Consider the following 16,110-nt stretch of genomic DNA (forward strand, 5'->3'; position numbering starts at 1 on the left):
TTATAAAGATTTAACAAAATAAAAACACCTCATGTTCAAAAAAAAAGGTAGATTTTTAGTTGGATGAAAAAATCCAGCCATAGGCTATTTACAAGAGTCATACCTAGAATTATTAGGACAGAAAAATACAAAGCAGGGAAATACTAGCCAAAGGAAGGTATGGACCAAGGGTGGTAGCTTGTGCCTATAATCCCAGTACTTTGGGAAGGTGAGGTGAAAGGATCACTTGAGGCAAGGAGTTAAGATCAGCCTGAGCAACATAGCAAGACCCTGTCTCTACAAAAAAAATTAAAAATTAGGCTGGTGTATGGCATGCACCTGTGGTCCCAGCTAGGTGAAGGCTGAGGAGGGAGGATCACTTGAGCCCAGGAAGTAGAGACTATAATGAGCTATGATCACGTCATTGCACTCCAGCCTGGGCAACAGAGCAAGACCCTATCTCTAAAAAAAGTAAAAATAATTTTTAAGAATGAAAAGGATAGTAGCAGTGATAATATCAGATAAATAGGCCAGCCATGGTGGCTTAAGCCTGTAAAGCTAGCATTTTGTGAGGCCAAGGCAGGAGGAGCATTTCAGCTCAGGAGTTCAAGACCAGCCTGGGCAATACAGTGAGACCCTGTCTCTTTAAATTTATTCAGAATAAAGAAAGCCATCACATCATGAGAAGGGTTTCACTGCTCTAAGAAGATATACAAATTCTAAATGTATATGTAACAGTCTCAAAATAAACAAATTTACAAAATTACAGGGAGAAATTAACAATACACTATCTTAATGGGAGATTTCAGTAATTAAGATTTCTTAATTACTGATAGGGCAAACTGACAAAATTTGTAAGGCTATAAGCTCTGAAACTGATAATCAGCAAGCCTGATCTAATGGACACACATAAAATAGAAAACACATTCTTTTTGAGCATATATGGAATATTAACATACTAGTTTCCTCAACTGTTTTCAGATTATATGGTTTTCATATCCCCATTCTATTTCTAAAATATAGCCTAAATTTACAGGTTTGGCTTTTTAAAAACTACTATTTTCTTAGCTAACACTGAACTTAACAATTAACTAAAAATCCCACACTTGCCCATCCTCCAGAGGCTTAGGGCCTCCTATGATCCCACCATATTTGACATGCTGTTATTGTATGGTATTTTACTTCAAACTGTCATCTTATTGTATGATACCTCTAACTGCATGTCTCCAACAAACAATAAGCTACTTGGGGACAGCACAGTATATTTTTAATCTTTGTCTCCTCAATACTCAGCACAGTGACTGGCATATAGTAAGTGCAAAAAAAAAACAAAAACAAATGTTGAATGAATCCATTGATATTTTAAAGGTAAAGTAAACAAACTGCAGAAGACAAAATGAGGTAAATGATGATATAGCAGAAAGAAAGATTATAGGAAGAAAAGATGAAGCAAGTATGTAATAATGATATAGCTGTTTGTCCTTGGCTCATACTCTCAGCAAACCATAAAGTAACATTTAATTATATATTCTAGAAGTGGATGGCTAGAAAAGACCTCCAAAAATAATCCAGTTAGTAAGAGCTCCTAGGCAGAACAGAACATCAGTCAGCCAAAAACATTTTTTTCCTTTGAAATCTTCAGACGACATTGCAGTCAGTGATTACTTCTGTAGCCTAAGGACCTGCCTCTTCCCTGTTCCTTTAACTATGCCTCCTCCTTCAAAAAGAGATGAACATGAGAACAAACTACCACTTCCTGACTGATCAGACATAAAAGAGAAACATTCCTAGGAGGAAATAGTTGGCAAGAGAACTTCCCTGGCCAGAAAAACCTCTGGCAACTGTAGACCAATTCCCACAATCATTACAGCATGAGAAACTAGACTCATATTGCCAGAAACTTGAAGGGTATAAATCTGATCACTGCACATTATATATAGGTATCAAAATATCACATGTACTCCCAAAATATGTGCAACTATTATATATCAATAAAAAATAAAGGAATAATTTTAAGTTAACTTGTTAAAGTTACAAGCAGATGACTGTTGTTTCTGAGTCAACCAGTAACTAGAATCTTTCTGAGAACTACCAGAAAAGGGAAAAGCTAAAAAACAAAACAACTTCCCATTCCCAAGTAATTTCTTCAGACAGAGCTTCCCACATTTAACATTGGTGAAATGTGAATAAATTCAGGTTTTAAAAGGAGAACACAGTTGTCATTCCAAATTCACACTTTTAATTGGTATGGATGGAATCAATGGGCATACAACTCCTCTTTTAAGACACTTCTGTGCACAAAATAATAATCTCAGATTTATTTATGTTACTGTCCAGGGACTATTTGTGGCTAGAATGACAGATATACCTTCTTCTGGAGCATTTTAATTAAAGTTCAGAGACCTCTCTTTCTGGTAGGGAGTGAATAAATCCTTACCGAAAAATAATGAAGCAACCTACATGACCTCTGAAAGCTGAGCCAACCAAGGGTAAAATCAAAAGGAAATAAAAACAAGCAGAAAAGTCTGATGGCTGAAAAGAGCTACATCTGTATGCATTAAATTAAATCATTTCCCTCGCTTCTAGGCTGGATATTTTTCCAACCCCTGGAGACAGAAATAGTACGGTTAAAGTAGAATTTATAATTAATAATAGTGAATTTGTCTCTCAATATAACAGACTCCTAATTTTTTTTTAAGACAAGGTCTTACTCTGTCACTCAGGCTGGAGCACAGCGATGCAGTCTCGGCTCACTACAACCTTGACCTCCCTGACCAAGCAATCATCCCACTTCAGCCTCCCTAATAGTTGAGACTACAGGCATGCACTATCACACCTGGCTGATTTTTGCATTCTTAGTAGTTACAGGATTTTGCCATATTGCTTAGGCTGGTCTTGAACTCCTAGGCTTAAGAGATCCACCCACTTCAGTCTCCCAAAGTACTGGGATTACAGGTGTGAGCCACTGCACCAGGCCAGAGACCACTAATTCTAATCCCTAATCCTTTAGACAGTGATCATTACCACAAATAAAAATTTCTGAAGATACTTACTGGTTTCTATCCTAGTGGTACTAAAATGGTAAAATATAAATTTAAGGATATATTTTTATATTTATGAGTCTAATATCACAATTGTATCTATTCCATACTAAATCTGTGATGTTGGGAAAGTCATTTCTCTGGCCTAATTACAAAGTTGAGATAATAATAGCACTAACCTCATAGAGTTTATTTGAAAATTAATTTATTTAATAAAGCAAAATGTTCAGTACAAAGTTATATGCAATAAAGGTTAGCCATCATTATCATTATTAATGTATTTATTCAACACCTGACACCAAGTACATAATAATGATTAGCTATCACCATTTGCACCATCATTATTTATTACTGCTTCATTGTTGAAAGATGTTCACCAGTAAGATAGTCACTTCAGAAAAAAATGAATTTAAATATCTTCACAAAGAAATGCATTCATTCCACAAATATTTGCAGACCAGCTACTATGTGCCAGGCATTGATCTAACAGCAAGCAAAACTAACAAGCTTGCTAGGAGTTAGTTTTGTAGGAGGGAGTAGGGAGGAGACAAATCACAAGCAATTAGCATAGTAAATCCATAAAGTATATCATGTGCTACATAGAATGCTAAGGAATAAACACTATAGAAAAAAAAAGGAATGTAAAACACAGCAAAAAGACTTAAAGAAGGTGAGGGAGGCATGTAGGAGAACTGCATTCCAGGCAGAAGGAATAGCCAGGGCAAAGACTCTAGAGTGGGACTGTGTTCAGCATGTTTTAAGACCTGCAAGGAACCAATATGGTTGGCAGGAGCCAGAAAGGAGGTAAGTGATTGGCAAGGACATTGGAACCATCAAGGAATGGAAGGCCAAACCTGCAGGGCCTCCCAAGTCATAGGAAACACTCTGGTTTTCATTCTGAGTGAGACAGGAGCATTGGGAGCCCAGGTAGGTCTATGTGATCTGGCTTATTTTTAAAAAGATACCTCTGGCTGCTGAGTTGAGAATAGACTGGTGGGGAAGAGAGAGACGGAAGTGGGAAAACCACTTTGGAAACTAGCACAGCAATCCAGGTAAGAAAAGTGAGTGTCCATAAATGTGTTTTTCAAAATCTCCCAATTAGGGAGCACAGCAGAAAATTTCAGGGGAGATACAAACAGCTGCTCTTTCTTTAAGAGCTGTTATATTGATTTTGGAGTGGAATTATACATGGCAATATAGTAATGACCGTAAATATGGTGCAGTTAAGTACTTCAGAGTCAAAAGACTAGACCCTGCTTGGCACGGAATAAATATTCAGTAAGCTGAATATTCACTTACTGAGTTCAGTAAATATGAATGTACTCAGCTTCTTGGTGGAAAATGTTATTCAAACATGATTTTTAATAGGAAAAAAATAAGACATAGAAAAAGCCTTGAAAAAAAAAACCAAGAAACTGTGGTACCCTCTACTCTTGCAGTACACTGTTTTTTACACATTTATTTACATTTGCCCATCCTCTCATTAAACAAATATAACTGACCACCCACTGTGTATCAAGTACCACACTACCTTCTAGTTGAATCCCTTCACTAGGTCTTAAGGGGAAAGAAAAGAATACATGTGTGGGAAAATTCCAGATAAGTTCACATTTCATTACAAAACATGAAAAGAATTTCAGAATAAGGATCTGGGAATACAGATTGGTAGTGGCTGGGACTACAGGCACTTGCCACCATAGCTGGGTAAATTTTGTCTTTTTGTAGAGACAGGATTTTGCGATGTTTCCCACTCTGGTCCCAAGCACGTTTGCTCAAGCAATCCTCTTGCCTTGGCCTCCCAAAGTGCTGGTATTACAGGTATGAGCCACCCTGCCTGGCTCACTGCAGCCATCTTAATTTATCAAAACATATCTGAAAGATCTAAATGCATTTGAATCATCCTAAGGGTGTTACTCTCAAACTTTCACAATAATTATACAAAGAAAATATCTCTCCTCTTTAAGAAATACATAATATATGCATTATTATACCAGTCTGCACAACATGGTGAAACGTCATCTCTACTAAAAATACAAAAAGTAGCTGGGCATGATGCCGTGCACCTGTAATCCCAGCTACTTGGGAGGCTGAGGCACGAGAATCGCTTGAACCCAGGAGGTGGAGGTTGCAGTGAGCCAAAATCCCACCACTGTACTCTAGTCTGGGTGACACAGTGAGATTCCATCTCAAAAAAAAACAAAAAAGAAGATATATATGTGTGTGTATATACACACACACACACACACACGCACACACAATTAGAAAATCCATGTTAAATGAAATATATATCAAAGAAAGAATAATTGAAATTGTAGTCATTTGAAATCTTGGTCATTAATACTATGTTCCACTGTAATAAAATACATAGAAAAGTATTTCAACAATACTCATATATTGCAAAGTATTTCCTTCCTCACCCAGAATCAACCTGTACTAATTCTACTTATGAACCTCGCCAAGCACAATGTGTTCAGTCCATGCCAATGTCCTGCTGGAGGCATCAGAGGGCAGGTGAGAAGTCAAAGCTGGAACACAATGTCACATGTGATGAATCCAAATCACTGCCACTATAGTCTGAAGACAGCAGCTCTCCATGATTTATAATAGGTTTCACACAATTCCTATAACTGCTCTGAGTTTTTTTTTTCTTTTGTACAAATGTTGGTATTTATTCTCATAATTATTAAAAATTCTGCAAGAAAGATAGCCTTTACTTTGAGAATGTAAGTGCCTTTGGTGATACCATCTAGAAAACCAATTGCTTGGTAAGGGACACTCAGTGGACCTGCTGAAATCTTAAGACCGTAATACCAACCTCAAATTAAACTAATTATTTACAAAAGGTATCATGGATATCTGTTACAGTTCTGTCTTTTTCTTTCCCTTTTAGAGACTTCTCTTTCCCATGTACAACTCTTAACATGGCATGAAGAACCAATGGGAGTCCTCCACCACCCAAGGAAAGGTATGAGACCTAAGATGGCTCCTTTCTTTCCCATTACCCCCAGACACAGTTCTTGATCCAGAGGAAAGTACTTAACCCAAGCAGGGCCAAAATGCCTTTACAGAAGCAGACATGAACAATGCCACATCGATTCTACTTCCTTCTAACATCAAGCATCATGAGGAAAAGTGTAGGCCTAGAAACCATTCTCCCCACACAGCTAAGAAAAAATCTGCCAGAGAACAAAGCCTACAAGAAGGAGAGAAGTCAAGAAAGAGAGGCAAAATCCTGGTGTCATCAATGGAACCCTTGGTTCCAGTTGTACCTGAAGCCAGATCCCTCTATTGAACTTCCCAACAATGCAAACCAACCAGCTTCTATTTTGTTTATTTGGTTTTCTGTCCCCTTCAGTAGAAGTAAATGTAGCCATGAAGGTCACACAGCTAGTAAAGAACTGATAAAGTATAAGTAACCAAAAAATCCACACTTGCCACATACCAAAAAATAAAATGTTCATTTTGTCATTGATTTATTCATTCAACAAATATTTATTGAGTGTTGATTATGAAGCAGGCACTGTCCTAGGCACTGGGAATAGAGCAGTGTCCATGACAGACCAAATCTAGAGCTTACATTTTCATGTTAGAGCCATTACTGCATGACAGCACAAGTACTCCCAAGCTGGGGTCCAAGGGTAAACTTCAGGGAGTCTTCAAGACCCTCAAATATACATAAAATCTTGTGTTCAGGCATAGTTATGGGAAGTGGCACAATAAATTTTCTCAGAAGCTCAAAGGCACTTATTACCCCAGAAAACATTAAGAAAAACTCAGATCATAAGCATATCTTGAGGTCAATATGTTTCAAAATTCTTATGGAAATTCTGATCTCTTAACCTTAACACAGAGGTGTGTTCAAAGAGAACACACTCTATTCAACAGGCATTTCATAGAAATACTGTACTCCTTTACAATATGTTATGAGGTTATCTCCTTTAATAATCCTTTTTCCTATGAAAACAAAACTAACAGGTAACAACAGGAGCCTTAACCACCTGTGTTCTGCCCTTCATCTGAGTGGGTGGTGAACATCTCAGTCTCTACTTTCTGATTCCTTTTGAAGCATATGTTTCATACCTGCATTTCCTGGACCCAAAAGGAAAGCTATCTCCTTTCATCTGTAAAATGGTTTTCTTCTAAACTGATACTGATCAGATTCCTCTCTGGTTAAAAGGAAAAACAGGAACCAGGGCTGCTGCTTTTCCATATTCAAAAAATGCCTTCCAGAGATGTCTAAACAGCAGCTAATTTCATTATAATTATTTTGTCCCTAAACTTCCCCTAAGAATGTGACTCAGTGGCTCATATTCTGGCTGTTCCTACTTATAAAACTCCAAAAGCAGATTCCTTTTCAATGCAAAACAACTTATTTCTCAGCCTTCTGCTATACTACGGAATGAAAGTGAAGACTATGTAATCAAATGTACACAATGAATTTTTTTATCCTGCCCAAATAATTCACTGATTTATATTCTCCAGGAACCCACTACCTCACTCTTCCCTATGAAATCTCTCCCTAGGAATTCCTACAGGCAATCTCATTTGACATTTTGGTAAAATTTTACCAATTCTCTCCAAGTGAGTATAATCTTCTATCCATATCTGCTTTTCTCATTCTCTTTTACAATGTCAAGCTTTAAATATATTTTGAGTAAAACTTATCCAAAATATTTTTAACTGTTTTTCAGGAGATTGGGGGGCTTTTGGCAGCTGTTCTTAGGGTTTGATGATCTTGCCAATCTGATGATTTCCAACCAAACCTAATCATGAGACAGATAAACCTCCACACTTACCTTATCTTATTGGTCATGCTATAAAGAACAAGCGTAGATTTAATAAGACTCCCTCTCTCCCACACTCCAATACAGATTTCAGCTTTTCTTCTTTCAGTTTTCTTAGCTTTGCCCATTAAGTCATAATGCCATTCACAATTATAAATTACATGGAAAAATACATCCATTAGGAGATAAACAATTCTTCAACTGTGTGTTATTTCTGGATTGTACACTAAGGGCTTTGTCACTGAAAGGCCACATCCACACAAGACGATGGCATCTCCTGCCAGGGGAAGTAAGACTTATCCTAAATCATAAAAGAATAAAATAACTTTTGCAATCTCACCATGCCCTTGTTTTTGTCCAGTCTGAAGGTCTGTGATAGGCACATGACTGAAAGTTTCACTCTAGAAGGAGATTTAGTATTGCCAGTAGAACCACCTCATTCCTTTTTCAGTTTTCTCATAATTTTGTAGATAGTTCCTACAGTAAATGGTTGCCCCAAATCCTTACAGCTTTTTTTCATAGTATCCTATATTTCAGTGTTAAATCAGTGAAATGTCTCATCAGTTACCTGCTTTATTCAGCATTCAAAATCATTGAATTCTCTCTAAATGTAAAAAAAAAAAAAAAAAAAAAAAAAAGCCATAAAGTGGAGACTCACTAGTATCCCTGTGCCCAACCTTTTTCCTACTTCCCTTCTGCTCAGCACAGCCCTGCTTGGACATTCTGCCTCCATTCCTTTCACACACCAATCAAAAGCCTCTTCCCTGACTGTCTCAAGTCCAAGAACTTGGCAGTCCAGGGCTGTCACTGGGCCAGTCTCCGCATGAGCATTCCAAGCGTTGCCTAAAGATTTGCTAAGTAGCAGAAGTTTTCTTTAAAGGACTTGGGATTTAAAAACAGGAACAAAGAGGATGTGATAGGAAATGTTTTATTTTCTCTCTCTTAATGTTGCATTTCCTTTCATGTATAGACATCTTGACTTAAACACATAATTGTGTTTAGTATTTTACCTTTTAACTTCCCTTAATGCCGGTGTTTGAAGAAACAGCTAGACCAGTTTCATTTTTTGTTTGGTTTAGTTAATTTCTTTATTTTTATAGACAGGGTCTCACTGTGCTTCCCAGGCTGGTCTCAAACTCCTGCCTCAGCCTCCCAAAATGCTGGGATAACAGGCATAAGCCTGTATACCTGGCCTATTCTGTTTTTCTAAACAAACAGTGAAATTTAAATCCATGTCTCATCTCTCTTGTGTTTTAAGTTAAAAAAAAAAAGAAAAGAAAAGATACCCTAATGACACTCCAAATATCATGACACACCTGTTGAATTGTAGTCAGATTTGTAGTGAAGTTTTAAAATGACTGCCTAAAACAAGATGTTTACTTTTGTATAGAACTTAAAATAAATTATTTCTATTTTCCAAATATGTTTCTTTATCAATAGACTCAAAATAAAATCAAGAAAATAACCTGGATATGAAACTAATTCAACATTTTCTCCCTATTCGCATCACTGCTGCAGAGGAAATGTTGTTCTGCTTTTCAAAGTATAGAAATCTAGGGCCTGGCATGGTGGCTAATACCTGTAATCCCAACACTTTGAGAGGCCAAGGGGCGGATCACTTGAGGCCAGAAGTTCGAAACCAGCCTAGCCAACATGGAAAAACCCTATCTGCACTAAAAATACAAAAAATTAACCAGGTGTGGTGACACACACCTGTAATCCCAGCTACTTGGGAGGCTAAGGCAGGAGAATCGCTTGAACCTGGAAGGTGAAGGTTACAGTGAGCCAAGATCATGCCACTGCACTCAAACTGAACAGCAGAGCAAGACTCCATCTTGAAAAAAAAAAAAAAGTACAGAAATCTAGAAAAATAATCCATTGGCACTAAAATGTGTCATATAATTCAATTCCTGCTAATAAATAGGTTTAGGTAAACTCCTTATGATTTTATCATTTTAAAAACCTAATATTAATTTTTTAAATATCTAGCTGTACCAGTATAGCTTTCCAGATACTCAAACAGGTATAATGTCATTTCTTAACTCCAAAGCACCACCGAGGAACACAAAAGAAGTGTTATCAGTACTCCCAATATAAAGATGAGAAATTGAATTCAGACGTTAAATGATGTGTCCAATTTCTCAGAATTTCTTGAGGACAGAAGAGAATTCAGACCTAAGGGCTTGAGCAACTCTCTCTGCAAACAACACTGCCTTTAAAAAGCCACTATCAAACATCTATTTATTCAATGATTTGACTTCAACTTTGAAATTAAATTTGATTTTCTAGATAGTCATGTCATAACCAACCAATGTCTTCATTAGTAAAACATGCACCTCAGTTTTAAATATTTAAAACAGAAGAAACAAAAATGAGTTGAAGACACTGACTTTCAAGAGTGAGAAAAGTTTCCTTTGACTTTTCAAAAAAGTTACATAAAGATCACATTTCAAATACTATATGTTAATTATTAATTATAATTCATATTTAGTTACAGCATAAATTATATTTGTTTTACTGGGGAATTTTTAATAAAAAGCACTTTGGCAGTAAGATTTTCTAATTTCTGAGATCTAAATTAAAAATTCCTGACTTTTAAAATTTAAATTTTAAATTTTGAAAATTTTAAATCCTGCTTATATTGCATCCTGCTTTGTGTTCATCTCCATCACAATTAATTCAAGCTTGTTGTGTACACATAAAGAACCATAATTATTTAGATACAAGATAAGCTACTTGCATCTAAGCTAAAAGTGGGAACATTCACAATCAAATTTATTGTGAGAAATATTCATAAACATGTGCTTTCATGAATGAGATGCATTTATCAAAGTTCTGTGATTATAAATAATGTGCTTATTTTGGAAGTTTGTTTCAGAAACTCCCCTCCTCATTTAGGAGAATGAGGCATTCTTTTCAGCTCTGGTGTAAGAGGACAGAGGCAAGGCTGGAGCAGCTAGTAGCCATGCCATAAAGAAAATACCTGCCCAGAGACGGTACTAATACTAATGATGCAGCAGAATGAAGAAACCCAGGAGATTACTCCAAGATTTCTCAAATACCTTAATCACAAGGTCCTCTTTTGGGCTGAAAATTACTTGAGTTGGTTTTCTCACTTCTGCAACCAAAAAACACCTTAACTAATAAAACTAGTTTCTTCAGATACACCAGTTCTGTTGAAGGAATGAATTTAAAATTTAAAAATAAAAATAAGTTATAAAATAGACAGATTAGCCAGTTTGTTGTCATATCCAGGAGTGTGGCACTTTGCAAGCTCTTCTCTATCACCAGGTACTCCAGGATCTCTAGAAATAGCAAACTGACTCAGACTTCACCATCAGGAATTTATGTTACCTAAAAAGAAATATTTTCTCACAGAGAAATTTTCAAATAAGAGTTTATAAAGTGGTTTATTCTTCAAACTGTTTTTTAATGCTTTAATTTTTTTTAAGGTTTTTCAATACTTTGTATACATGTATACTCTAAGTTTCCAATAAATAGTAAAATTTCCTTTTATGGCACAACAAAAAGAAGGCTAGGGCCTGAATAATTTTTATTCATTAGGTAGATCTAAGAAGCAGAAATAAAATACACTCTTTATACCTTTTCAATCCCAATGGTTTGTCTAAAAATTATTAATATTTCCAAGAGAAGTAAGCATAATAATTTGATTAGTTACTATTTAAAATTTGACAAGATTTTCCTAAACAAATTTTATTTGTAAAATGGTTAATTATCCAAACCAGATAAATGTTTTTGCTAATTCCTCCAACAGTCACAGAAGTTTAATCATAATTCTTAGCCAACAGGAAATCTTGTCTAGGCATGGTGACTCATGCCTGTAATCCCAGCACTCTGGGAGGCCAAGGTGGGCGAATCACTTGAGGTCAGGAGTTTGAGACCAGCCTCGGCAACATGGTGAAACGCCATCTCCACCAAAAAATACAAAAATTAGTCAGGTGTGGTGGTGAGTGCCTGTAGTTACCGACTACTCAGGAGGTTGAGGCAGAAGAATCACTTGAACCCAGGAGGCAGAAGTTTCAGTAAGCCAAGATTTGTGCCACTGCATTCCAGCCTAGGTGACAGAGTAAGACTCAGTCTCCAAAAAAAAGAAAAAAAAAAGGGAAATCTTAGAGAAGGGACAGTAGTACCAGTTGTCCAGTGAAAACATGCAAAAGCTATTCTAATGGCTCCAAAACAAACACTTGTTTTATCTCAATAAATAAAACTTAATTGTTTCTTTCTATTACTATGTTCTTATCAGGATAAAATATTAGCAACATGTTGACTTTAAAATATTTACAAAGTTGAAAATTCTAGTCAAGGAAGATATTATATATTTATATCATATATATAGACTATATATATCATATATATTATATATAGAGAGATATATAATATATATAACCTATATTATGTATGATATATATTTATATATATATCATATATGTTATATGGAGAGATAATATATATAATATATATATAATAATCTTAGAATTACTTGGTGTGTGTGTATGTATATGTATATGTGTGTGTGTATATATATGTATACGTATATATGTATATGTCTGTATAGATATATATATACACACACATACCAAGCAATTCTAAGGTTATTATTAATGTTGATATAGTTCAGGTGTTTGCATTACATCAAAAGGATAACATGCATCAAACCAGTAACAAAAGATAAATATAAGTACCTGCTTATTTGAGTGGCATGCATTATCAAGGTAAGGGAGAAAAAAGACAAAAATCAAAATAAATAATAGATAAGGCAATATGCCTTTGAACAGCCTACTAAACAAACATCAGCCTAAAAACAAGTGTACTACAAAATGATATAAACATAATACAGCAGAACTTTTAACATCAAGGTAATATGAATGTAGCCAAGCTTTCAAACAGAGACTCATGCTGATTTTTCAGATATACTAAGAATAATATAAATAATAATCATAATAGCTTCCACGTATTTAATACTTTAGGTGTCTGATGCTATGAGCCTGACACTAAGTGTTTTACATATGTTAGTTGCCATTAATGTCATGGTGATACTACAAACTGGACAACAATCCTACTTTGCAGATAAGGAAACTGAGATGTTCAGTATTAAATAATTTCTGAAGATCATACCATGAGAGAGTGGAGTCATCATATGAAACCAGATTTGTTGGAACTAAAAGCCCACGTTCTTAACTATATGCTAAAACATTTTTCATTCCATCAACATACTTCTTGAGTATCTACTATGTGACAGATAGGGTGAAAGACCTGAGGACGTAATTATGAGCAAAGCCAGACATAGTCACTGCCCTTACAGAGTTCAAAGTATAGTGGGTGAAACAAACATAATCCAATAGTCACAGTAATAGAAGCAAAATTAAAACTGTAATTGCAATAAATTTTGTAAAGGAAAAGAATATGGTGCTATCTGAGGATATAGTAAATGGGCCTCACACAGTCTGGGAGATCAGGAATAGTTCACTACAGATGAGTCAGAGAGCTGGAAATCTACATAATAAACAGGTAAGAAGTGTGCAGGTAAGATGAGAAATTGACCAGACATTGGGAAAAGCATGTAAAAAGGCTCTGTGGTGAAAGGGAACTCAGAATGTCTGTGTAACTAAAAGGGCAAAAAGGCAGGAGGCACAAAGCAGAGAGTTAGAGGAAGGAGGGAATGACACAAGATGACATTTGTATCTCAGAAACCTGAAAAGCCTCTGGTAATGCTGGGTGTAATGACATGTTATTCAAATGTGAGCAAACGAAAGAGAAACTTCAAGTCTGTATGTTCCGTTTCCAAAATTAATAAAGCTTCAATAGTAGCGGTGACTATCTTAACTCATACATCTTTTCTAGGCCTAAAGTGAAACACTAAACAAAGATACTGTCCCTTCAATGCTTCTGCAGACAAGCTGCTTTTCAGCCCCACTACAGTTGCTTGATACAGGCTGCTGTCAATTGATTCCTCCTCTGCCTGCCATTTTCAGTCTTTCTCTATTTCTCCTTTTTACCACTGACTGACTTTTCTAGAGCAAAATCTGATTATTTCATTCTCCTGCTTCAAAATCCTTCAATAGCTTCCCATTACCTAATAGGGAGTACATAATCTGACTCTTCTCTACCCATCTAGTTTCATCTTTTAGACCACATATAGCAGAGCCAGGATTTGAGGATATCTGGACAACTGGTCCATTTCTTGATGCTCTATTATTCCTAGTGATTGACCTCATCTGTATGGTCCAAGGTGCCTTTTTCCCATGTACATATTCCAAAGAGTTGAATGGGGTAGGGGCAGAGAGGGTGCGGGAGGAAGTAAATACTTCCTTAAAAGACCTCACTGTAGGCCAGGCATGGTGGTTCACGCCTATAATCCTAGCACTTTGGGAGGCCAAGATGGGCAGAATGCCTGAGGTCACGAGTTCCAGACCAGCCTGGCCAATATAGTGAAACCCCTACTAAAAAATACAAAAATTAGCTGGGCATGGTGGCGCATATCTGTAATCCCAGCTACTTGGGAGGCTAAGGCAGAAGAATTGCTTCAACCCAGCAGGCAGAGGTTGCAGTGAGCTGAGATCGCACAACTGCACTCCAGCCTGGACAACAGAGCAAGACTATCTCTCCAAAAAAAAAAAAAAAAAAATGCATGACTGACTGCAAAGTATAGCCTGTGGCCACACCTGGCTACAAGGGAGGCTAGAAAATGTGGTTTTTATTCTGGCTACCCACAAACTCAAGTCCTTCTATCAGCATGGAAGAGGGAAAAGGAATTTGGAGAAATAACTAGCAGTCTGTGATACAAAAACTGAAATTAGCATGTATTTTGTTAAATATATTTAAAACTAAGTAATGTGGTTATTAATTGTTTAAAATTTATTGGATTAATTAAAACTTCCATTTTGGAAAAAAATGTGTAATACAAATATTGATCTAATCTTTAGAAAATGTTTATAGAATCACTTTATGGGTATGCATTGCCAAAGAAGTTCTGTCTTTCAGAACTCTTATGTGACAACTTACCCAAACAGTTCTTCATTCAGATTCTTCAATTCTTAACAAAATACTTTTACATTTGCAATGTGATGATAGTTTAAAAGACCTTCTGAGAGATTCTTTAGCTACTGAGACTTTTTGAAAAGATCCATTGGTTTCTCCCCTAACAGATAACAATGACTTCGTTTGTACTGACCAGAAAAGGAGGCTCATTCTTTGCATGGATTTTAAATTGGAATTCAACTATTAAATCATGACCTGTCAGGTAAAGAAAGGAAGAAAGGTAAATAAAAGTCCTTTTCTCATTTATTAATATTCCTGCACATGAATTAGTCTAGTCAAGTTTTTAATAACTAACATTTTCATTGACTATGAATCTTGATTTGACTTAAAAAGTCACTTAATATTTACCATTCCTAGCCACAAGTATAGGACTCTGAGTACAACAAAATTCCTTTCTTTACCTTCCCTACTACCGTAAAGAACCAGAACTGAAATCACAGCCTTTGAAAATATGGTTGAAGTCAAAGATCTACCCGAAATGCAAATGTTTAAGTAGTTTTATCCCTGATATTGGCAATGACCTTGAACACTTTGCTAAACACAGTAACTGTTCTTTAAATCATTAACTTACTTTGGATTCCTAATGTAACTGTGTTTGGTAATTTGGGTAACAGAATTTTTTTTTTAAGTCACTGTCTTTATTGGTATGATACATTTAAACTGGATTAGTTTGGATGTTGCAAAAATGAAACAAAACTCTGATAATATTTGGTATATTTGTCTCAAAATTGCTTTTCTAAATATATTACATTTTTAAATATCTAGCAAAGAGCATTATAGGATGTCAGAACCATTAGAAATCAAAATACATTGTTTTATTTTTTCAAGTTATTTTGTAATTTGTACATCTCTATATTTTTCACTTTATTTCTCTGTCCTATGTGCAAATAACTCTCAAACAAGTCCTCATTTGTAACACTGCTACCAATGAAGATTCTAGCATGAGTCAATAATAACACTGGAGAATTTCAAATTCTTAAAGAAATTGGCTGGATATTTTATTTTTTGGAATTGGCTTAAGGTAAAGCTCATTACAACAGACTTTGTCAACAGATAGGATATACATTAACGACGAACAAAATACTGCCCATTTGTTCTCCTTAATCTGAGTTTAAATGCTTATCATTTTCTAAACACTTATTCTTGAATTTTAAAATTAAAATTACAAGGTGTCATATGCCCTATTCTATTTTTCTAAAGTACTATAAATTTTCCAACTACATGTTGCATTTTATATCAGCAAACTC

The 16,110-nt window shown here is 35.7% G+C and overlaps 1 protein-coding gene across 2 annotated transcripts in view; it reads right to left on the reverse strand.

Annotated features, from left to right (window-relative positions):
* The window catches only part of ITPR2 (inositol 1,4,5-trisphosphate receptor type 2), a 508,028-nt gene that overhangs the window by 477,717 nt on the left and 14,201 nt on the right, over positions 1-16,110 (reverse strand). The window lies entirely within an intron of this gene.

The sequence above is a fragment of the Aotus nancymaae genome, unplaced genomic scaffold (genome assembly GCF_030222135.1).
Source record: "Aotus nancymaae isolate 86718 unplaced genomic scaffold, 86718_ANA_hifiasm-v0.15.2.pri h1tg000016l, whole genome shotgun sequence".
In the NCBI taxonomy this organism is placed as follows: Eukaryota; Metazoa; Chordata; class Mammalia; order Primates; family Aotidae; genus Aotus; species Aotus nancymaae.